Below are 24,325 nucleotides of genomic sequence, written 5' to 3'. Positions count from 1 at the left end.
GAGAGTCACCTGGTCCTGTGCTCTGGTCAAGCAAAAGGTGACTTGCTTTTCCAGGTAATCTTTCCTTTCCAGCTGGACATGGCACATGCTTTACCTTCAGAGTGTGTAGAGACAAAAGAAGCAGCCAACAGAGATAAAGCAGTAAAGGCAGGTGCTGCAATAGTTTACCAGCCTCTGGAGCATTTCACCTGTCTTTTTATCTGAGTGTTTTGTAACTTGCTGCTTTTATGAGGTAGGCACAGCCAGCAGGCCCCCATGAGGACACAGAGGAATGCTCTCAGAGGTGGCTGTCCCAGGGGCTGTCTGTGACTCTGTGAGGCCATGAATTGCTGTTCCTTGGTCAGTGCTCCCCTGCTCGGGCCAGGGAGGAGCAGCAAGAACACGCTGGGGCAGTTCTTCAACAGCTGCCTGCCTTCCTTTTGGCTTCTGGGTACAATTCAAGGTTTTGGCCTCGGTTACCTTATGCCTAATGTGACTTGAGCTCCGGCTTCTCCTTTTTTTTTTTTTTTTTTTTTTTTTTTGATCCAACATAGCAATTAATGTCAACTGGGATACTTGACCTAGATCATGCTGGTTTTTAATGTCAAGCAGCCATTGGCAGGAAGTTCTTCGAGAAGCACTGCTGCCTGTGGAATGTGCTCCCAACCTGGGCTGCTGGGGTCGGCTCGCTGGGCGGGCTCCGTGCCAGGCCTATCTTGTTTCTTTGCCTATGGAGATGAGGAATGGCCCAGTGCTTCTCCTATCTCCTTTGCCCCTGAAGGAAAGCAGGTTAATGTGGGTTTATAATCACTGCACCAAGGTTTTTCCACTTGGAGCCATGTGGGAAGATAAGTGAAATATATGTAAAAGGAAAAATAGCATACATGCCTTAGTATGGAAGGTTTTTTTCCCTGAGAGAATTTAATTGAATGTTTTGCTTGAAATGAAAGCAAAAGACGTTTCCTCACACAGACTAGTTTAAAAGTATGGCAAGTTAAATTTAGATAAGTGGTATTTTCTTTCAGCTTTGTGAAAGACTCTACAGCCAGGCGTGGAAAGTTTCCTTCCTGCTGGGAGAGATTTGTCAAACCACTAAAGCCATCACCGAGTGCTCTAAGCTTAAAGCAGCATCTCCAGGTTTCACAGCTGAGCAGGCTGTAATAGGGCCCACTTTGCCCCAGGGGAAGGTGTTTGGTGAGTTTTTCTTAGCTGTGCCATTTGTTGATCAGTTGTTGACGCAAAATGTTCAGCATCAAAAGCAGTTTTGAGGAGGAGGGATTTTGTCTGGAGTGCTACATGGCAGCTGCATGCCAAAGCTGGAGCTTTGGAAGAGCTGTTGGAATATAAATACAGTCACAACTTTGGCCTGGAAAAGCTCTGTTCTACAACTGCTGGGAGATGTCTGAGGGTTTGTTGGCAAATGCCCAACAGCCAACAGAGATGACTCTGGTTATGGAAGGATACGAGGAAGGAAGAGGGGAGATAAATTTCATCTCAAGCAACTAAGACTTGTTAGTTCAGTGTGGAACCAATTTCTAGCAGTACATCAATATCACCTCTCTTTTTGCTGAGGTGAGACACTGCCTGGTCTTGCAGGATGAGGGAGTTCAGCTTGCCATATCTGCTTTGCACAGGATAGAAAAAAAATTACCTACCTCCCTTTCCTGAACACATTTTAACCCTTTTCCTGTCAGTCTGGATTCTGGAGAGCTTTGGGAATATGGTTTAGGAGGAGAAAGAAGAGGAATTGGATGTTAGAAGTAAGTAAAAAACAGTTACTTGTTTCTGGGAAAGGTGAGGAAATAAAACAGAAATAGAATTAGGGAACTTGAGAATATTCATTGCTTTACTTCTTGTCTGTCTGGTAAAAATGAGGACTCTTACTTCTGCTTGTAGATAATAGGAGTGATAAACCTGAGGAGGTGGCTTGTTTTGAAGTCAAATGAAGATTCACAGGTTTCAGCAGATACTGGGTAGTATTTTTAAGTGTAGGACAAAAGGAAAAAGGTTTAGGAAGTTGAAAACTTAAGGAAATAAGGTAGAAGAAAATATATAGGTCACACCTAAAGAAGAGATCTTTTGGTAAGTCTTTTTTGAAGACTGGCAACAAAAAGAGTGTCTGTGCTGATGAGAAGAATTGCTATCCAGAGTCAGGCAATTCTTGTGACATCTGAGAGGAAAAGTACTGAAGGAATAAGTGCAAGCTGACAAATAATGTTGAAATAAACACACTAATAGGAGTCATGTAACTGAAAGCAGTTATGTGGAGGACTGGTGTTACCTGCGATCAGGCACCCCCTTTATTGAGTGGGAAATGCTGGGAACTTACACAAACAGTGCTTTGTTACTCATTTTTGAACTGGGTGGATTAAGCTGATGTTAGACAGTGTGGGCTTTGTCTCACCTGTGTTATTAAGGTCTAACTCTTGGAGGGAAAACCCTGAATGTACCCAGCAAAGAGAAACAGGAGTCCTGGAGAACTCCTGTCAGGTGGGGACCAGGAGCTGGCACTTGTAGGATGTGATTCATTTTACCTCCTTTTGACATGTCCTGTAGGAGGAGTTCAGTCCAAGAGCTGAGTTCTTCCCATGGGCTGTACAGGGAGGCCAACATGACCTGTTCAGATACAGACACCTACCCTGTAAACATCTTCATTTGGTCAAGTGAATCCTGGCTTGGCATCCACATCTAAGGATGGGGAGAGAAGGTTGCTCTGTTATTATGGCTTGTGGTTAGGTGTCAGATGCTCTCCATCCTACCTGAGTAAAGACTCAACACCTCTCCACAATGGAAGCTGGCATTTCAGGGCCTCCAGAGGTCTGCCCAGGTAGGGCCAGCAGTTCATGGTGAGGCATTGCAAGGGCATGGCCCTTGTGCCACCTCTGCAGGGGCAGCAGGAGCCAGCCCGTGGTGACTCCTTGCTCCTGTGGTGTTGGTGCCCATGGACACCAGGGTGGATCCCAGCTCTGGAGGCACAGTCCTGGTGAGATGGGCGTGAACCTGGGCAGTTCCTCCAGCTCTGGAGCAGGGGGAACTTCCAAGAGCTGGGAGCAGTGGCTGATGAGGTGTCTCCGTGGCAGTGAGTGATTTGCAGGTGAGCGTGTGCGGGGGTGACAGGTGAGCTCCACGGGGACACTGCCACTGAGAGCGGGGTCTGTGCTGGTGACAGCCCTGGTGCTGCCTGTAAATCACCCCAGGCATGCCTGGTGGGCCATGGGCAGCTCATGATTTATTGAACCTGGCTCCTGGGTGGAATCAGTGTTGTCCTGTGTTGTTCAAAAGAGTCACATAAAGCAGGAGAATTCAGGTTTTGTTGTTACTAAGTCAGTAGTTTTGGACTATAAGTAGTATGTTACCATTGTGTTGTTTCTATTATATCCATACAAATGTGTTTTTATTGCTTCATGGTTTTGTGATTTTTCTTTATGCTGCAGAACTCCCAAATAAATATATGCATGTATCTGTATTTAATTTGAAAACTCTGAGTTTTTTTCTTCTTGAATTTCTAATGGTTTATTTGGAATACTAGCATTTTATATGGTGGCTCCAGTATTCTTTCCTTGGGTATGCAGTATACTTTATGTCTCTGGAAGAGATTTAATTTTATTTTTTAAATTTTTTTTTAAGAACAAAATAGAAAAGCTTTGCTATTCCATCACTGTAAAATGTGTTCAAGTTAAATTTTTGTGGAAGGTTTTGATAGAGAAGTTAATAAAACCTCTATTTTAATTTGATTTTAAGTTGAATTAAAATTTAAGACACGGGACTCATCCTTTTCTAAGAAAAGGAGGAGTGTCACATTTAGTGTTATGACTATTATGAAATATTTTATTCAAGTATATTTTAAAAAGTAGCCTAGTTGAGAATGTCTTCATTTTTATTGCAGAAAAATGTAAACATATCATTCTCATTATTACACCTATTTTCATAAAGTGCTCATTGTCTCTGTGCAGGCTCATTTTATAATGTATGCATCTGGTAATGAAAATAATAATTAAATTCTTCCACAATGAAACAGTGATTTGGGGGAGGGCGGGGGGTGGAGAAAGCTCAGGCAATAGTAGCAGCTGAATTCATACCCAGCAAAGCTATAGCTAATTGACTGCTGGGGCTGATTCTTCACCTTTAATGTATTTTAAAGCCTAAAGTTATATTTTTAAAGAGATGGTTCTCACTTTTCCCCCCCTAATTGGCACTTCATATTTGGAAATACCACTTTCTTTTTTCCCCCTCCTTTTGTTCTTCCAGTATTTTTTCCCCAGTTTTGTGCTCCCCAGCTCCCCACAAGTCTTCCCCCTGTCCTCATGTGTGTTCTGACCTTCAGCCATGGAGGAATTGCTCTTGTGCTGGGGCTGTGAGTGACCCAGGCACTGACTCTGAAGGGCTTGAAGAAGATGCTGCTGGGGAGGTTGGAGAGGTTTGAGAGAAGGTGTCTCTGTAGATCTAAAAAGTGCCCTGGGTGATGAGGCAGGCTGTATAACCAAACCCTAGCAAAGTCTCTCAGTTCTGGGAAGGACAAGGATGTCATCTGGAGCTGAATAGCACAACCAAGCTGGTGTGGATTAAGATACAGATGTTTGGGTGAGTGCATGCATGCTGATGGAAATGTAGGAAATAATGTAACGTGGTTGACCAAAAGTATCTGGCTTAAATCTGATACACTTTCTTTTGTTCTTAATCTCTTTGTTTTTCATTGTGTTATTGCTTATTTTGTTTGTTTGGGATGATGTGCTCTCTTAATGTTTTTTGTCTGGGTTGTTTTTTTTGGTTTTTTTTTTTTCTGGATCCTTGCCTTTTTTCCTTTTAAATCTGGGTTGGGTACTTTTTGATGTGTTTCTTGTTTCCTTTTAATTTTTTTTTTGTCTTTATTTATGCCTTATCCCTAAGCAGTGTTTACTTTGCTGTAGTATATCTTCCGTGTCTCTTTCATGGCATATTCAAAGAGATTTACTCTTCAGTCAGGTCTTGAAAATGATAGAAGCAACATCAAATGTTTTGAGAGTTTAGGACAAACTTCTGACAGTGCCCAGGCTCAGCATAGCCCTGGATGTCTGCGCTCATGTTGTCTTGCAGGCACAGATTAGTGCTGAAATAGTTGCACAGCCTTGGACTGTGTAATGATTCCTCTTGTGTAACACAGGGAGGGAAAATGAGGTGGGAAGGACGTCAGCCATGGCTGGTATGTGGGATTCAGCTTGGGGGAGCTGTACTACCAGGGCTCATCCTTTCCAGAATGCCTTTCACTCAGATCTGAGCTCTGGGGTGGCCTGAATCCATGTAAAACATGATTTTTGGGAATGCCAGTCTGATCCATGTATGAGTGCTGCGCATTTGGTATGGTGTCAGTGTTTCCTACTTGAGATTAATCACTGTTACATCTTAATGAAATGGATGTACAACCTACTTTATTTAAAAAGGCAAATGGTGTACAATATTAAAGACCTAGAAGGTGTACTAAAATGATGGAATGTAATAATAAGATTTACCTTATGTGAACAAAAAGCAAAGTGACTGTATTTGAAGCTGCTGCTCCATCATTAACTTAGAAACTAATTTTGGTTTTCCTTGAACTCGTATAAGTGTTCTGTTTCAGCCACCACCTGCAGTAATTCATTCTGCCACCTTTAGCATTTGGTACTTCTGCAGAACTGATCTATTTAATGTGTTTTCAGTCAGTGCTTTGACAATTTGTTATTTCAGAATGTCTTCTTTTTTGATGAGGAATCAGTCTGGTTTTTTACCCTCTTCATTACAAACAGTTGTGGTCACTATCACCTTTTTTGTGTTTTGTTGACGTTTCATCCTTCTCCTAAAGGAGAACCAGTAATTTTTCCTGTTTGCCCTCAACAGCTGTACCCATCCACTTTTTTTTTTAAATTTAGTGTGGATTATTTAAAATATACTCCCCCTCTTACTTTTTCCTAGAGTAAGTTTTTTTCCATAAACTTGTGGAAGAAAAAAGTAGTAAAAATTTGGTGATGAAAAGCCAAGTTTGGCATGACAGAGTTCCTTTGGGGGTTTTGCAACTATGTATGCCTATTGCAAAAGTTTTGTTATGTGAGACAAAACTTGATGGAAAACTGCATAACTCTGCAGTTTGGTTTCTGCTGTTCTCTTTGGCTGTTGTGAGAGAAAGGAGTAGCCCAGGTGCTCAGCTGCACTAGTGGCTGCTCTGGGAAGGGGACCAGCAGATCCCAGGGCTCACCACTTACCTGCCAGCCTCCGTGGGAAGCAGCTTCACCATCTGGCATTGCTTCCCTCTCAAGGGAACAGCTGCCAAGAACACTTGCTTTCTTACATGAATCCTGTTTTCAGGGTAGAAGACTGTCTACTCAGTGTTTTTGTTTACATCCACTAAAGTAGAGTTAAGATGTGTTACATCTGACTCAAAGGGTAAAATCTTTTACAGGGACATTACTGAGTTTTAATAATTGGTTGTTCAACCTCTAAATTTTTTTAAAAGCGATTGTGAGGATGTTTTGTGCTATACATTTTTTGGCAACAAACTAGGCATGGAGTGAGCAGGAACGGAGAATGTTCTTTATCATGATGAAAAACTAGCAAATCCTGTTTTTATGTGGGTTGGTAAATTTTTATGAATAATTGGTCAGGTTAATTGAAGTGTGCCTTTCAACTCTGGTGGTTTTACTTATTTTCTTCTTCTTCCATACCACTAATTCTCAGGTTTCTAGGACAAGTCTTGTTTGTGCAAGACATTTCATACAATTTATCTTCAAAATAAACTGTATTGGCCAAGGGTTTCACTACTTTAAAATAATGCATTCTAGTCCAGTAACTTTGTTCCAATGAGCGCATACCAATGGGCTTGCATTGCTGTTGAAATGATGGTGTTTCTCAGTTGCATTCCTTGATCTCACTGTGTACCTGAGGGATGGGAAGAGATTCATATTTCTGAGGATGGTTGGTTGGTGTCTCTGAGGTCTACATTTTCTTCTGTCAGTCATGGTCATTGATCTGCCTTTGAATTTGTGGACTCAAATTTGCAAGTTTTATGTTTGTCTCATCACCCATCTGTCATTCCTGCTGCCCATGACTGACTAGTGTTGAGGCTAGTAGGTTGATTCATGTGATTGACCTGCTCTTTCTGTATTTTTAGTGTTTAAACTTTCTGCTGACAAATGGAAAAACTGTGACTAGAGGCTTACCTGATCATTGTTTAAGAATTCTAGCCCTTATAATCCAGAAGAGTTTTTTCATATGGCAGAAATGACTTGGTGCTCCTACTTGTATGTGGTGACAAAGAAACATCTGCTTGAAGAGCTTGCAGTGACCCAGTTTAAATGGTCTGAACAGCACTAAAACCAGTTCTACAGTATCAGGATTTTTTTTTCTTTGTCATTTTGAAAGAATCAAAGATAAATGTCTTGCACGTTCAGGAGATGAGCTGTAATAAAGCATATATGGATGATATGGCAGCAGGCCAAGAGCATTAGTATGCATGCCCTGATGGAGTTGTGGCAGCTAGCAGTCACTCTCAACTTAGAGCTAAATGTTACTCGGGGAGCATGGAGAGCCTTCCTCCGTGAGCTGGGCCTGGTTTGGAAGAAACTCACCCCAGTTCAAGACATTTCTTGCCTGGATTGGTGTAAAACCTGTTGGTTTGGAGTGCTGGTGTCCAGCTTTCCCGGGGAGCTGCGTTGGTGGCAGAGGGTCAGGACTGCAGGTGATGCTGTGATAACAGGGGTAGGGTGTGTGCTGTAACAGAAACATGTGGGCAACACACATTTGTGCTGACACAGGGCTGGCAGCGCTACCAGACATGGAACAAAATTCGTATTTATTAGCAGGCATGTGGAGTTACACGAGCACCATCACCACACGTGGTCATTTCCACCCTGTTGTTTGATAGAGCAGGGGCTGCAGGCCCTTATGAAACATAGCAGTGGGAAATCAGATGTGAGGGTAATTCCCCAAGCCCTTGCCTGCTTCCTTCCTATATCTAATTAGCCTTTGGGGAGGACAGTAAGAAGTGGGCAGCTGGCCAGATGAGTTGTTGCAGTGGATTGGATCTGGCCAGCAGGCTGCAGCTTGGGCATTCCGGTTTGGATCAAAAAAAAAGGTTTATATGAATTTATATGACTCCAGCTTGCCTTCAAAGACATGCATTAGATCTTGATGGATGTTATGTTGAAAAACCAGGCTCTTCCTGTGTTCTTAAGTAGCAGGCTTTTGAAAGATCTTAGTAGTTTCTTTTCCACAATTATCTATTTATTCCCTTTGCTTAGGGCAGGAGTAATCTTTACTGCTTCTCTGCGTTATTACATGCTTCTTGCAAGTGTTCAGGCTTTTACTTTATTATCCTTTGGAGGCTCTTTCACAGAGAAATGAACCTTGATGTCAGGTGATAGTGAGCATGAATATTCCACAGCCAAAATGTTCCTGCTGTGAACTTCATACATAAGAGAATTAAGGGAAGGACATTTTCCATGAGGTTCTTCCCATATACATTTCTTTTCTGTTCTTTGGATGCCGATTGTCAGTGTGACAGATGAGGGGAGAAGGGTGGCTCATGAGCATGGGAGATCCTTTGGGTGATGTATAGAGCCATGTGTGTAGGTGAACTGTATGTACAGTTGTTTTTGTTGGTCATCTTATGCTTTTGGAGACTACTCTAATGTTTGTTTTGTGTTTGTGAGCAAATGAACTGGGTCCTTTTATTTTTCTGTGGGCAGTAATTTTTTGTTGATGCTTTGTTTGATGTTTGTTAGTACCAACACATAAACATAGCAAGGAGGAAAGGCTGAGAGTTTTGTCAATTCTCTCCCTACTATGGCTGATCCATTAACCACACAAAGTTAAGACAGCCTCTAGGAGGATATTTGATATTTATCTATACAACTATGTTATAAATTATGTGAGTTGTATTTAGAGTAGTAACATTCCATCTTCATCTTTTTCAAATTAGCACTCAGTTTGCCTTCTCCCAATGCTGCATTTTGCTTATCTGTGGTTTCTCAACAGTTGTTCACTTGTACATCAGGAAAGATGAAACAGTGGAATAATGGTGTTTTTAATAATTATTTACATTATGTACATAGCTAATATTAAGCCATTTTGCTTAATTTGCTAATACAAAGCCATTTTTGTGATGTTCATGAAAGTTTGGAAAGTTGACAAATTAATTTAAAGTTGCTTTTTGTTTTTGTTTGAGGTAAATAGTTGTTCTCCCAGTATTTTAATTTGGCAAATCTGTGTTTTTATGTAGATTCATGTCTCTTGAAGAATGCTTTTTATGTCTGTGTTTGGCACAGACATACTGTTAGTCATCCGTAAATGAAAATAATTGAAAAGTGACAGGGGTTTTTTAAATGTTTTGAAATCTTTGGGTGCATTTAAAAAAGTTGTGAAAGCTTCATATTTCTGATTCTTTAAATCAGCCAGCCTGGGGGGGGGGTGGTAACAACTGTACTATTGGCAAAATACTAAGAATTAGACAAACTTGAATGAACCGTTGCACACCTTGAGAAACTGGACTTAATTTTTGTGGTATGCACTAAATAGAAACCTAATGTGCCTTCTGAAAAAGCAGAACAATTTTAGTGTGCTCTCTGTTTTCCTAACCCAGTAGTTTAGCAAGACCTGCTGTAGTTGGAAAAATTGCTGAGAGTATGGAGCTGTAGTGTATTTGTTTTATAGAGGCATTGTGTTTGGGCCGAGGGGTTGTGTTTGCTACAAGACAGATCAGGGGCTTTGTTTCTAAAAGGATCCCTTTGAGAAAGTTTCTAGGCAATTATCCTGAACTGCTCTCCTCCCTTTCTTGTGCTTTCTATTGTAATGTATTTTAAAACTATTGGTTCTTAAGTAAATGAAGAAGTGGTCCTTACTTAAGCTTATGGCTTGACTAGGAACAGGATAAATCTCACTTTCCTCTGCTTAAGTTTCTATTAAGTTTAATATGAGATTTGATAGCACTTTTGTGTTCTATGTTAAGAAGTAGTCAAGAGATCTGAATCTTACAAAGGGATGAAAGATTCACAACCATTTGGATTTCTAAGGCTTAAGAAAGAGAACCTAATAGGTTGCAAATTTAGATGTGTGCAGTAGAGTGGGAATCTCTGGCTTGAGTATAATACAAAACACCTGTAATTCTAAATTGAGACTGGTGTGAAGTGAAATAACAAAATATCAAGAGAACAGTTGTGGTGGGTGGGTTTCTGACACCCTGGAGAGCCGGGCAGTGTGAGCCACTGCCCGACCTAGGAATTAATGGAGCCTCTTTTGGAGAGGGAAGTGCTGTTGGCAGCTGAGCACATAAATGCACTTACCCAGGAATCGCTGCTGACTGCTGGTGGCTGCAGCTATTTTGCTGGACACATGGAAACAGTATTACAGCTTGGTCATTGCTGGAACCCCACAAGTGTAATTCACTCTTCTGTTGGGCTTCTCTGGTTGTCAGCTTCTCTTCTCGGCGGCCTGGAGTACCAGCATGAAGCGTGCATGCCTAACCTAGATGCACACACGTGGAAGGACAGTGTATACAAAACATGCCTGCCTGCCAGACACTTGCATCTTTTCAAATTTTATGGCTAGCTGTATTTTCTGTAATCAGTATGCTGCTTTTTGCTTTGTACTGAGATTTGCACAGACAAAACAAGGAGTATTTAAACAAGAGTGTTTGAAGGTGAACTTTGGCAATGTAGTGTTTCAGTGATGATGCAGAGACTGATATATATGTTAAAAACATAAAAACCCCAAAACATACTGTTGTCTTAATTTCATAGGCTTGTGATGTTTCTTTATCAGTCAGGTGCTGATAAAATACTAATAACATTTAATACAGCACAATCAGAAGTGTAAATAAAATAAGTGCTTCCTTACATTACCCCCTTCAATCCCACATCCTTAATTATAAGCAGGAGGAAGTGATACAGAAGCTTAAGAAGGTTAGTTGGGGTGATGAAAGAAGATGACTGAGGAATAAGAAATTATGTTTAACTTTATAAAACATAATATAAACAAACTTCTGGATTTTTAAAAAAAATATTGCAAATTATTGTTGAATGTAGGTAGCTCCCCACCCTTGCCCCCCTTTTAAGTGCAAATTTAGAAAATGTTGTGTCTGGCAGAACAGGAGAAGGAGCTCAAGGACCTGACTGTGTACTGGATGCCTTCAAAGGCTAAGAGTGGGAGGTGTAGCTTAGACGTTGAGATTGCAGGAGTTGAAACTGATTTTATATCATGTTTATACCTTCCAGATATGGGTGGGTGCAGAGATGGAGACAAAATTAGAGCCTATGGTATTAAAGGTAGCCAAGTAGAATTATTAACAGGCAACTGATTAAGGCAACTTTAACAGGCAGCTGATTAAGGCAACTTTAAAGGGTGTTTTTTCCACTATTTAAAGATGTTTCCAGGCATCACTTTGCTCTGAAATCCACTTTTAAAAAAATTCTGTGCTCTGCAGACAGCCAAAAAGCTGTGCTTGTGAATGTTAAAAATGACCTTGAGCAGAAGAACTCAAAGGTTGTTGGTGGCTTTGTACTGAATAAAATAAACTGGCACAGCAATGAGAAAAACCTGCATTAAAGTTCAGGGTCCTGATTCAGCAAAATACAGTCTTAAACATTGATACAGTCCTTATTCTTCTGCAAATGCTCATGTAATTCACAATCAGGACACAAGTTAAAAATTAGAATAAAATGTATTTGTGAGTGTATATAGTATGAAGTGTTGATAATGTCCCTAAGTGAGTATCTGAGATGATTGAAGCAGGAAATGAACCCCCTAAAAGTGAATGGTGCTATCTGGGTGGGTCATCAGCCTTAGTTTATTGAGATCCACTTTTTGAAAGGGTGTGCCAGGTTTGGGAGTTACTGGTTTTGACAGAACATCTGGAGAAGGTTGCTGCAGTGAGAATTTGAGACCCAGTGGGAGACCTAAATTAAACACTGGGCTTTACTAGCAAGTTGTGGAAGATGCCTGGCTGTTTGTTGAGATCTCAGCAGAAAAAGCTTATTTCATTTGTACCATAGGATCATGGAATGGCCTGGGCTGGAAGGGACCCCAAAGATCATCTCATTCCAGGCCCTTGCCATGAACCAGGGACACCTTCCACTAGACCAGGTTGCCCAGAGGCCCATCCAAGCTGGCTTTGAATAATCTAGGGATGTGGTATCCAGAACTTCTCAGGGAAATCTGTTCCAGTGCCTCACCATCCTCAACAGTAAAGAAATTATTCCTAATATTTTGTGTAAACGTATTTTCTGTCAGTTTGAAGCCATTCCCCCTTGTCCTGTCACTCCAGACCTTTGTAAACAGTCTCTCTCCATCTTTCCTGTGGGCTCCCTTCAGGTATTGTAAAGGCTGCAATTAGATTACCCCAAAGCCTTCTCTGTTCCAGGCAGAACAACCCCATTTCTCTCAGCCTTTCCTCCCAGCAGAGCTGCTCCATCCCTCTGGTGCCCTCGGTGCCTCCTCTGGGCTGGCTGCAGCAGGTCCCTGTCCTTGCTGTGCTGGGAGCCCAGAGCTGGATGCAGCTCTCTATTTCCTGAGAGTGTTGTCCAAAATCTTCTTGAGCTTTGTCAGGTTTGATGCTGTGACCATTTCCCTGGGGAGCCTGTTCCAGTGCCCAGCCACCCTCTGGGTGAAAAACCTTTTCCTGATATCCAACCTAAACTGCCCCTGACACAGTCACAATTTCAGGCCATTCCCTCAGGTCCTGTCACTGATCACCAGAGGGACAAGATCAGTGTCTGCCTCTCCACTTCCCTTTGTGAGGATGTTGAGGACCTAAATGATGTCTCCCCTCAGTCTCTTCTTCTCCAGGCTGAACAGACCAAGTGTCCTCAACCAATTCCCATATGGCATCCCCTCAAGGCCCTTTGCCATCCTTGTGGCCCTCCTGTAGATGCTCTCCATATGGAGAATACAGAAAGGATGACAATATTTGATCACTTTAATATACATTATTCAGTACTTCTTGGCCTTACCTGTTACTGTCAGGTACTAATTACAATATTAATTTATTTTATACTAGCATAAGCATACTAGTATAGTGTATATATACTAGTATAGTATGCAATAACTGACTTATGCTAGTATAAGAAGGCCAGCTATATCTTACTTAAAAATTATACACTACTGATAAAGCTTCTTACAAAGTAGATATACCTAATGTTTTACAGTAGTATTAATTTTCATTTTTCTGGTAGACCAAGGGCTTCTTTGGGTGCTGGTTGGAAGTTAGGCCAGAAATGCTGGGAGATGTGGTCAGTCACAAAATGATTTTTCAACCGTTTCTGCAAATCCTTGTGGGATGTATGGTTCCAAGAGAATGGTTTTGTCAGTAGCATCCTTAGCAGAAATTTTTTATTTAATAGTGGTGTTCAAATGGAAAGAGAATATATTATATTAACTTCTGCCACCTTTATCCCTTCTTTTTTTCTACTGCACTGAGGTACACTATGTACAAAATAAGTCTGAGGTTTAAAGAATATGAATGTTGTGTACTCAGAATCAACAGCTAGAAAATGGCAGAATTAAGATTGAGTGGGCAAGCTGTATTTGGGTGGTCTGTAAAATGCTCGTCCTGTCCTGTATAGACAGAGCTTGTGTGTTCTCCTGTGAGTATCCCTGTGGTAGGAGCAGGCAGGGAGCAGTTTTATCCTCTGCAGCTTGCCATGCATGAGAAATTGTTTGAAATAGCCACAAAGCCCACTTTGATGGAAATGGTAGAAATGAGTGACTGTCCAGCTCCACAGATGTGACACTGTCACGATGGCTGTGGTTTGGGTGGGTGGGTGTGCTGTGTAACTGCACTCACTGCTCTTGTCTGAATCTCCTAGGCACAGCCTGATTTGGAAGTTTGTACTGAACTGTTGTGGCCCTGGAAGAAAGCTGCTAATTTGTATTTTTGGCTTTTGGCTTCTAGTTTTGGCAGGGCCACACAACGTGTCCCATACTTGGCAGCAGCGACTGTGTGGCTTGAAAGCTTTTGTTGCATCTTTGAGTCACCCTGCTCAGCTGGAACACTGCAATAGGAGCTCTTTGTTTTTGTTTTGGGGATTTTCACAACACTTGGTGCTTGGAAAAAAGATAATATATTTTTGTCCTGTTACACCTTGGAGAAGCTTAAGAAATCAGGGATTTTGCATGGCCATACCATGAAAATTCTTTTTGGTGTTTTCAGCTAGGCTAACATGTAATATGGGAGCTACTTCAATCTCTCTTCCTGGTAATTGGGGTGAACTGGGAAGTGTTCTAGGAAGCACAGCACAGAATGCAGTACTGCAGTAATTGTCTTGTAGACTAAGTGGCTAAACTTTATTTTCTTTAAAAAACACCAAAACAAAACACCACAGTTGGCTGCTTGTATGGCATCCCATCATGGAAAGACTGCAAAAAGAACACCTTAGTGCAGGAAGATCATGTGTGGGTCTGGTCAGTCTCCATTTCCACGGTCTGTGATGGGTTGGAGAAGGCACATGTGGTGTGTGCCGCCCCCAGGCTCCTGCTTCCCTGGGGCTGCAGAACAGAGATGAGAGGGTCTCTGAGTAGTCATGGGGTTTTTTCTGACAACCAGGTGCTGTGGGAACACCATGGCGTTCTGTCCAGGTGTAACAGGCCTGTGGAAAAGCATCTGTATGGTGCAAGTTCTTCCTCTGCTGATGCAGAAGGCACCGTCACTGATGCTACTGAAACCTAATGCTTAAAATGGTTAAAACCTTCTAAGGAGGGAGGGTGTTTTGTGAGGAGAGCTGTGGTTCTTGGGAGTGAGGCAGTGAATCTATTTCAGTGGTGGGTGAAGGGTGGTGTTATAGCAGTTGTGACATAACTGGCAAAGCTGTGTCCTTCTTCAGTAAACTTAGATGCGTTTTGTTACCGTGTAACAGACTGTAGTGCCTGGAAAATGACTGTACAAAACCAGACTAAACGGAGCCTTCTGTGCTCAAGCAGAGAAGAATCACAACACCCTCTGCTGGTGCGAGTGACTCCTTCCTTTTCTCCTCAAGGACTTGCCTGGTGGATATCCTAGAAACAGTAAAAGATAGTTCTGAAGTGTGATGCTAGCTCACACTGAGGTTATTTTAACTCATTTGTATTTATTTTGTTTTCCCTTGTAGAAACTGACAGTGTAATCTGACCATTAACATACACCACTCAAACAGATGGGGGAACGTGGTGATGCCTTTCTCTCTTCATTCAATTTGGGGATCCATGTTGCTTTCTAACTAAGCATTCTCCTACTTGGCAGAATTTTACTGGAGGTGGAGTTGGCGATTCTGTGTGCAAATACACTTCTGAAGGAAGCCCCCATCCCTTCACTGTGCCCATAGCTGTGTTTGAATAAAGCTGCTAAATCCACTGGGTAAACTTGTGGTTTCATGGAGTAACCATGTGTTCTTAGAGGTTATCTCTGCCTCTGTGTCACCCTGTGGGATGATGAGCAGTCCCAGGCAGGCTGGGCAGTTGCTTTATTTGTTTTTGTTCCCCCTGTGTGTACAGTCATGCTCTCCAGCCCTTGGTAGGCCCATGGCATGGTAATGCCCTCTGCTCCGCTTCCTGCTTGGCTCGGGATGACTGGGAAGGAAATCACAGGTTAGCACGAGAAGTGGTCACTTTTTAATTCCTGCTCATAAAACCTGTCTGATGCCTGCCACAGCATGTTCCTGACCCTCCTCCTCCTCCTTACCTGGCTTTAGCATGCACAACATGCCATGATGGGTGCTACCACCCATCATTTTCCCGGGATGTTTGTGGAGGGAGCGGAGGCACCGAGCTCCCTTATCCGTCGGGCTGTGTCTGTCTGTCCCCGCAGAGCCGGGAAATGGCATTGCCAGCGGCGGGGGAGGGCTGGCGGTGAGGGGGAGCCCTCTGGGGGCTGGGGGGGAGCAGGAGCCCCGCTCCCAGTAAATGGTGCCTTATATAATTTGGTTATGAAAGAATTGCTGCGGGTTGAGCCTCCCTCGGTGCCTCGCAGAGCGTCCCTCCCTCTGCCGCCTGCGCGGGAAGGGTTAAGAGGAGACAACATCCTGTCAAAGACCTTGTTTTTAATTTTGCCTCTCACACTGGCACAGATCCGGCTAAGAGCAGCCCAGATTAGTTCGGGAAAACCTTTGAAGAGATTTAAGATGTCCTTCAGCCAGTTTGAAGGTTTTTGTCTTGCAAATCCAGTACAAGGGCGCCTGCAGGCATCTCGACCCTTGCTGTGCTGCTGATGCAGCTCAAGGTCACACTAACCCGCCCTGTGACATTCAACAACACACACACACACACAGAAATTATGCGGTGAAACTGCTTCAGCATTCAGCCAACCAACAACTTCCTCAGTTCCTCACTAAAGGAAGAAGTATATATTTTTTTTCTCTTTTTGTCTTTTTTTTTTTTTGCTTCGTAGATTTTTTTGCTGCAGGAAATAATCCAGGATTTCTGGTGTGTGTGATGACAAGGTCATTTCTTAATTAGAACACATGTAAAGAACAAAGCTAAATGGCTTCAAAACAGCTTTGTAGTTGATGGAGAGGATTTAAATTATTTAAAGAGATAGTCACCCTAGTATGATGGAAACTGAATTCTAAACACATTAACTCTTTCAGTACTCTATGGTTTCCATATGCTACTCAAAAGGAAATGTCAAACTTGATGAGCATTATTGCAACTGCTGTTAAATGAGCATTTTTTACATTATTTATAGTTAGTGTTTTATTATCCTGTCTCTTATCAGAGTTATGACAGCAAGATTTTTTTTTCTTAATAAACAGTGGAATACTCACTGGCTAGAGATCAAGAGATAGCTATAGGAAATTGCTTGTTGGAGATCAGTGGCTTAATTTCTGCTCTGTCTCATATTTTGATGAATGTATTAGCATTAATATATGTATGCATGTGTGAGTACATGTATAGTACATGTATGAAATATAGTGCAAGTATATAGGTATTATTCAGAGCTGCCTCTGGGAGGAATCTGGACTCCTGTCCTCAGTGCTCAGCATGGTTGCAAGGCATAAGAACATATTAAAAGTGGATTTTGGGATTAGGGAATGAGAAATGAAAAGACAGAATTGACAAGAAATAGCAATTTCACTTAGTTTGAACAGACTGTGAGCTGGCTGGGAAGAGGAGATGCATCTGAATTTTGTTCTTTGAATTTGCTTGTCACTTTGAGTCAAAGCGCCTAAATACAAAGGTGTTGGTACCACTGTCTCAACCATGGTTTTGTGTGGCTGTATGTTAATGATTCATACTTTTAATCCTATCCTCCTATTTTTCTTTCCCTTATTATGTTTTCTAAGCTTCTTATTCTGTAAATGCCAGGGGCTGGGAAGGTGACCACCCTTCTGTAGTTGCCTTGGGCATGCAGAGCCCCAAGTATCCACGGGTAGCACTCTCCTGTTAAAAGGATTGACCTGATGCGCCAGAGGAGAAGCTGGATTTACTGTAGGACCTGCCTTTTGGTGCCAGCACACAGTACCTTTCCAGCTTGTATGCTTAATAAAACAGTGAGGGAAAAAAAACACTTGTGAGTTGTTCACTAAGGGTAAAGAGGCAAAAAAGAAATAAAATCATAGAGTAGAAACTTTGCTTTCAGAGTTTGGCCTCTGTATATGCTCAGAGATGTCACTGCATGATTTGTCTGAGAACTGAAATGTGCAGAAATTAGTCTTCTCCTGTCATCAAAAGTCTAGCAGTTAATTCAGATTTAAGTGTTTCAAGAGTAACTGACATAAAATTTACTGGGGGATTTGTTTTTTTCTGGTTGTTTTCATTCCTGTTTTGTTGTGTTTTTTCTTTTTGTTTTTTTTTTCCGGGTTAAACCTTGTTCAGGTGGAACTTGCAGTGCAATAAATGTCAGACAGAGTGAGCTTACTAGAAAAAGATGGTGCTGGCTCTGAGGACCTCCTGAGAAAGGAGGAAACTGCATTTGCTAGGATAAAGAGGGAAGATAGGGTGCTACAACTTCTTTTTTCCTTTCCCTGCACCATCTGGCTCAGGCGAGGCTCGTGAGAAGAAAAGAACAGAGGCAAACAGGCTCCACACACGGATAAGACAAAACTGATGTGCTCTGTGAAATCTGTATATTCCTGCCCTTGCCTGGGGTGTGCTGTGCCCTTAATATTATGGGAGACCTAAGCTCACCTGCTAGTAATTTCTAATTTACTGTCCTAATTCATCGATTTGTTATCACTAATTGTACTTCATTTACTTCTGTGTAGTTTCCAGTACCTAAAGGGTTGAAAGGTTGCTGTAATTGGCACCCGCAGCTGCTCCTTCTTTTGACAGGGGATAATTTTGCAGCCTATGCTTTGTGTGACAGCTGCCTAATTGGGCATTCTCCCCTTGTAGCGAGCCTGCCTCCTCCAGCCTCCCTGCTGACAAATGGTGCTGGATTATAGATGAGGACACGCTGACCCGTTCGACCTTGCTGAGGCAGCGGGGAGGGGCCTCCTGCTACTTGAGGGAAGCTTTGGGTCATTTAAAGGACAAGGTCATGAGCCAGGTGGGGAAATGACATGATATCACATGACAATAGCCCGATGACACGGTCACCGTGTCAAGGACAAACTCATCAGTATTGATTTACGCCGCTTTTTTTTTTTTTTTTTTTTTTTTTTTCTCCAGTGTCTCTGCAAAGCCACTGATATTTCAAAAATATTTTGCTAATTTGTCCTAGGTAAAGTGCCAGGCATTATTTTTGGGGAGCATTTGTGCAGTGTCTTCTTAATTCAGATCGTGTGCAAAAGCAGTGTTGTTAAAACCCTGCCGACGATAATTTGTAAGGTTCATCTTGATGTTTTTGGTAAAATGTACATCTGGCAATACTGGGAGGAAAATGCCAGCAAGGATGCATGACAGAGCAGAACTTAAGGGAGAAAAAAAATCCCCTGCTTTGAAATTTCAGTGTTTCACTTTTTACTCCTTGAAAGGCACATGTATGAACCTCTGTGGAAACACATGCATGCACATATGTACAGCTGACTGGAAAGTAGGAAAAGTCTTTATTTAAAGAGAACCAAAGAGAAAAGTTAAATATAAATTGGATGTTTAAAGGAAAAGTCTTATTTATATCAGCTCAAGGGCTATACAGTTAAGATAATGCCCTTCCTATTTTAAGAACTAGAACAGTATCCAACTATGCCAGGCAATAAAAACCTGCTAAGTGGTTTTTCGAAAATGTTGTGAATACAAGTGACAATGTTTTGAGAGCATCTTCATGTTGCATTTCTATGCTAATAAACTTCAAGGTAAATGAACAGCTTGTTTGACATTCGCTATGTTAGACAATAATAAAATGCTTTCTTCTGGAGTAATTAGACTTGATAGATTGATTATGTTAAGAGGTAAAGATAAATATAATCAGAAAGAGAACTCTCTCGAAGGGAGTTGGTGCCTGTTTTTTGAACTTTGCCGCTGTGGTTGTGGTTTAGCCAGTGCCTGGTGGTGTGTGTCACACCTGTGTGTGCACTCACACACACACAGAGGGACACATGCACAAACACTCGGCGTGGAGTTTGTGAGAAGCTGGGAGAGGAGAGGAGCGTTCACCTCTGAGCCCCGTTCCCTTCCCCGAGAGATCTGATTTGTTGTGGGAAACTGTTGTGTCTGAGCCTCGTCAGTTCACCAGGATGTAATTTTACTCCCCCGAGGTAAAAAGCCGTCAGTGGCAAAGTGTGATAAATTAGTTCACTCAAGTAGACGCGCGTGCGTGCGTGTGTGTGCGTGTTTAATTCTGACCTTGCTGTGCATGTGTTGAGCTGCTCTCCGTGCCCGAGTCAAGCCCGGTGGAGGTTTAATCCTGTGCCCTTGTACACGTATACTTACTTGATTAGTAGTTGTGGTTATCTCAGCAGAAGACATTCTGCCCTCCTCCTTGTGTTGGTCGGGACCCAGGCATTGGGGAGTCAAGTCGAAGGAGAAAGAAAAGAGATTTTTGCATTAGTATTCTATGAAAGCCTTACTGTCTGCAGAACAAATTGATTGCTACAGTGTACCTGTGCTTGGCACCACTGCTGTGAAAGAAAGGTATGGTTGTAATCTGTTTTATTGTATTACATATTGTGACACTCCAGGAATGTTTAACATTCGCCTCTTCTGTGGCACATGCTAGAAGTCTGAGGAAAAGAAAATATGTGAATGAATGAAAAGTGTGCGGGGCTGTCGTATCGGCAGCTTTGTTTACTACAGCGAACTAAGTAGCCCCTGCTAATGAGACAAATTTATGTGCCAATGGCAACGTAAGGAGATGATTAACTGAATTCTCTGTCTTCTGTTCAGTTCCTCACATCAGTGTCAGTAGTTGCTACGTACCTACACAGATAAAATTCTAATTAATGTTTTAAGGGGGTTTGGGTTTAGCTTTTTGCAAGATGATTAATGTGAAGTATACTTGAACATGGGTGTGTTTGCCGCTTTAAATGAAAATGTGTTGTTTTTTTCTAGTTATTAATCTGCTGTGATGGTCCTACATGTGGGAAGGGGGGGTATGTGAGGGGGTTAGGGGAGGTACAAAAACCTGCAAATCTTAGATGTGCTGCTATGATAAACAGCACAAGAACAAAGCTGAGGAAAAGTCTGAGAGGATTTGAGTCTTCATATCTCACACACAGACACACACACCACCCCCCCTTTAGTAATGTGTAAATATGCACCCCTATTTTAATGTGAAATCTAGGGCTCTTTGTTTCCTTAACCCAGCTGTAGACTTCACGTAGTTGATTCTCTGGTTTTACAGATGCTCAGCTGATGTCAGTTGTGTGGGAAGTAGGAAGCACTCCATTAATAAAATTCAGGCTGTTTCACAGAGGGCTGTGCTTAGTGGCTCCTTCTTGGCATCACTGAAATTTTATTGCTGATTATTTGGATGTTTGCTTGTGGTCACTCCAAAACATCTGAAGTATCTGCTCTTGTCATGCAGACATTCCTGACTAATTAAGTTTAGGACAGGTGGCAGACTCCTCCTGGGCATTTAAATCTGCGTGTAAACCTAATCTAATAACTTGATGAGAAAATGAAAATCTATCTTTCCTGGTGTGTTGTCACCACACACAAGCCACAGTGGTATTTGTGAAATCCTCTCTCTACTCTTTGTCCTGGCAGGTGCCAAGTGAATGAGTTGCTTTAAGGAAATGAGGGACTTGGAAAATGCTCCATGTCCTGAGCAGCAGTCATGCACTGTAGTAGTTACTGCTGTCATACAGCCTTGCTGATTTAAGATTAACACTTTATGGATGTGGGGTGTATTTATATGAGTGTACCCTTGAGCTTCCATCTTACACCTTGCAGAGAGTGTCAATACAGCCTTATACATGCAGACTGTTGATCTTTGAGATCTCTTGACAGCTGAGAAAATTTCTGAAGAACCCCAATTTGGGAAGGTCTGTGATGTGACTGTTTGGACTCCAAATATGATGACTTTAGTTGCAACTAATCAGTCAAAACTTGCTTATTCAAACCAAATATTTTGTGAATAACCTCTTCTTTCCCTGAATTGCTTTTTTTTAACATAAACACATGTTGTAAGGAAAAGTTGGTAAGAACAGTTGCACAATTTACACAGCAGATGGGAAGATCCAGGGACTTGATCATATTTATCCATATTTAAGAGAATTTCAGTAATGCTATAGAAATGGTTAATTCTTATCTCATATTCTGTATTCATTTTTTGTAGATTTTAACCAGTTGGTGACAGGAGGTTGAGTTGTGAAAAAGGTGTTAGATAAATACTGGGCAGTACTGCATTTCAATGCAATTAACTTTTGTTCATAAATAATTCAACCTATGACTTTAAATAAATGATCAGAGGAAAATAAAATGACGTGATTAAATCCAAGTCCTTGAAAACATTTTGCCAGTCAAGATTGCTGTGACTGCTTTGGGACTTATAATTCCTCTGTTGAGAAGAGCCAGTTCTTAGAGTTGTGGGGATTTTGTTTCATTTTGTTTATTGTCAATTCTCAGCTTACCATTAGAGATATGAGTTAGACTCTTCAGATCATAGTTAAAAGAGAGACTGATGATGTGTTTTTTATAATTTTGTCTTGATTTTCTTAGAAACGTGGAATATATCAGCTTGAGTAGCCTTTGGTTTTCCTAGGTTTTTGGTGGGATTTTGTTTGTTTGTGGTTTTTTTTATGGAAAGTAGAAGGATTTTTTTTGCTGAATTGAAACTTTTGCTTCCAGCCTTACTGATTGAGCATGACTGATGACATTAGAGTGTTAATGAGAATTTTGGAATACTATTTGGCCTGGAGTAGACTCCTCTATAGTGGATGGGGCAATGGAGAAGACACCAAATGAGGAAGAAAACCCAAAACCAAATACAACCCCAACCAAATAAATCACATTTTAAAACCAATTCTTGCTTATAATGGAAGTACACAGTTGATTCCAGCATTGGTTGCCTGTATTAAACAGCTTTTCCTTGGGAAATACTGAATCTAAGTTTTAAGTAAGAGTTGGTGCTTGAGTGTTACTATCAGTTTAGGCAGATTTTAGAGGTGAATTCCAGATTAGATCTGTTTTTGAAGGGTGGCTGTGCACTGCTTGAGATTATGAAATGCTTGTTCCCCATCTCCACCCCTTTTCTTTCTGTTACCATGGTCTACCATAATAAAGAAGAGAGGAAGTGGAGGTGTTACATAACTTCAAGTAAATAGATTTTGGGTGCAGATACTGAAGGCAGCTTTAACTCCACCAGTGCTGTCACGACCAGAATCCTGCTAATGCTAAAGGCAGTTGTGTAATTAATGGCCTTGTGTGCTGAACTGAGACTGCTGCGAAACCTCTGGAGGGAATTGTTGTGTCTATTGTGTTGGTTAACTTTCCCAGAAAATACAGTCTGTTGCTGGTAGTTTGTTGGGGTGATGGGGGAGGATTTTGTAAGGTGTGATGAAATATTCCCTGGCATATTTTTCCTGACCACTGGACAAAGCATCTGCAGCAACAGAGCCTGGTTGAAATGGAGCTGTTAATAAAAACGAGATGAGTTTTACTTGAGGAATCAAGTGTGGTGAGATAAGAAAATAGAAGGCTGCACTTTAAACTTCCAGTGTGTTTTTAAGATATTTAAAAATCATATAAAGAATTTGGAACTGATTTTGATATAGCGCCTTACCTACTGAAACAGTGGTAAATGATCTAGAATAGATAAAAATTATTTGTCGTTTTTTGTGTAATCTGTTCTTCTGGAGCCATTTATAAAACCTTGTTAAAAGTTCCAAAAACCTTATTCTTTTCTTCTTTGGATCTTTGTTTCTGCAACCTCAGCCATAGGTGGCACTGACTATTAGCAATTAGAAGGTTTGGGGATGCCTCCCCTCCTCTCAGACTTAGATGTTTGAGCCGCTGTCAACTGCTTGATCCATTTTCTCTCACTCTGGCAAAGAGAACAGTGTGGCAGGTATCTGAGAGTTCTACAAATGAATAGTTATAGGAGCCAAATTACTGACTGACTTTGGTCAATTTGGAAACTTCCAGCTTGTGAAGCTAGAATTTGAGTTTGCACAAACTCATCAGGAAAAACGCTAATATTGATTAGTGAGGGCGAGCACACTCGTTTTTGCAGGCTTAGTTCTTGTTATTCAGGAGACTTGAAGAGGAGGCTCAGTCAGGCTTGGAGTAATTCAGCATTCCAGAGACTGGGCACCATTGAGCAGTTCAGCACATGCAAAATAATCTGTCTGTCTGGATTCACTTGCTGCTGCAGCATCAGTCCCTTCACTCTGCTGGCACAGGCTGCTGCAGTTCTGCCTCTTCACTGGGGGAACCAGGGATGAATGCACACCCTGGGTTCTGGCCCATCTGAGCTGTGAGTGTATTGCAGCTGAGTTACACTGGTAAAAGACAGGTTTTAACAGCTTTCTAAAGCAAGGAATTAAAAATGGACCTGTTTGGGCAGGAAGTGCTTAGATATATCTACAGACAGACTTGGCTATGAGAGACCCTTGCTTCAGGCTAGAAGGGACTTTATTGTACTTGGTTAGGAAAGGCACTGAAAGTGGTCAGTGGATCAGAAGAGCTGCTGTGCAGTGGCTTTTGCAGCTCCGGTCCATGTGATAGTTCTTGCCCAGTTTATTAGGACTGCTTCCTCATGTTAGATCCCTGAGAAATAGGGAAAGCTGGTGGAATTATATTTTTGATCATGATGCCATCATTTGTGTTTGATTCAGTATTGATACTTTAGTTCAGTTCTGACGTGATGTTTTGTTGGAGAGAACATTGTTTCAGCACATAGTGGAACACCCATACTGCAGCATTTGACTGACAGGTATCTCCACCTGAGGGTGATGGGAATGCCAGTAATTTGTCCTATTTTGGAAGAGAAAGGCATTTACTGTAGTGTGCAATTCCTACTCCTTTAGTAGTAAGCACTGTTGTTTCCTCAAGTTTA

The 24,325-nt window shown here is 41.7% G+C and overlaps 1 protein-coding gene across 3 annotated transcripts in view; it reads left to right on the top strand.

Annotated features, from left to right (window-relative positions):
• The window catches only part of NRIP1 (nuclear receptor interacting protein 1), a 68,446-nt gene that overhangs the window by 21,767 nt on the left and 22,354 nt on the right, over window positions 1-24,325 (top strand). The gene's annotated exons all lie outside the window — the stretch shown is intronic.

The sequence above is a fragment of the Ammospiza caudacuta genome, chromosome 2 (assembly GCF_027887145.1).
Source record: "Ammospiza caudacuta isolate bAmmCau1 chromosome 2, bAmmCau1.pri, whole genome shotgun sequence".
Taxonomy (NCBI): Eukaryota; Metazoa; Chordata; class Aves; order Passeriformes; family Passerellidae; genus Ammospiza; species Ammospiza caudacuta.
This window is presented reverse-complemented; position numbering and strand designations above follow the sequence as displayed.